Genomic DNA, 507 nt, shown 5'->3' on the forward strand with positions numbered 1-507 from the left:
AAAAATCACAATTCAAGGGATGATATTAGAATGTGCTTTATGCAATTGATCATGTTAAAACTTCGTGTTTAGGTAAAGCCTTTTTAAAATACATACTAATTATAGATGTAGATACTGAGGTTTTATCAACACAATTGAGCCTTTGTTTTTACATGGAGTCAGTGATATCACTGCAAGTCAAATGGCATATAAAAAATGTTAACAGATATTTGGGGTAAGTAAACACATCAAACTTTTTTGAGAAATGGGAATTAATTGTCTACAGCCATGCCACCCTAAACAAGCCTGATCCCGTCTGATCTCAGAAGCTAAGCAGAATCGGGCCTGGTTAGTACTTGGATGGGAGACCATGTAGGAAGACCAGGTGCTGTAGGCATTTAAAAATAAAAAATAAGGGATTGTAAGATGACAAGGTCCTTGCACTCTGTGAGGTCAATCAAGGGTCGCTTCACCTAAAAACAAACAAACAAACAAACAAATAAAAAAATAAAATTGTGTTGGGTCAAC

At 35.5% G+C, this 507-nt stretch overlaps 1 pseudogene; it reads left to right on the forward strand.

Moving 5' to 3' along the window:
- Positions 1 to 257: 257 nt before the first annotated feature.
- On the forward strand, positions 258 to 376 carry LOC112483486 (annotated as a pseudogene).
- Positions 377 to 507: the final 131 nt, after the last annotated feature.

This window comes from Pteropus alecto, unplaced genomic scaffold (genome assembly GCF_000325575.1).
Source record: "Pteropus alecto unplaced genomic scaffold, ASM32557v1 scaffold24, whole genome shotgun sequence".
In the NCBI taxonomy this organism is placed as follows: domain Eukaryota; kingdom Metazoa; phylum Chordata; class Mammalia; order Chiroptera; family Pteropodidae; genus Pteropus; species Pteropus alecto.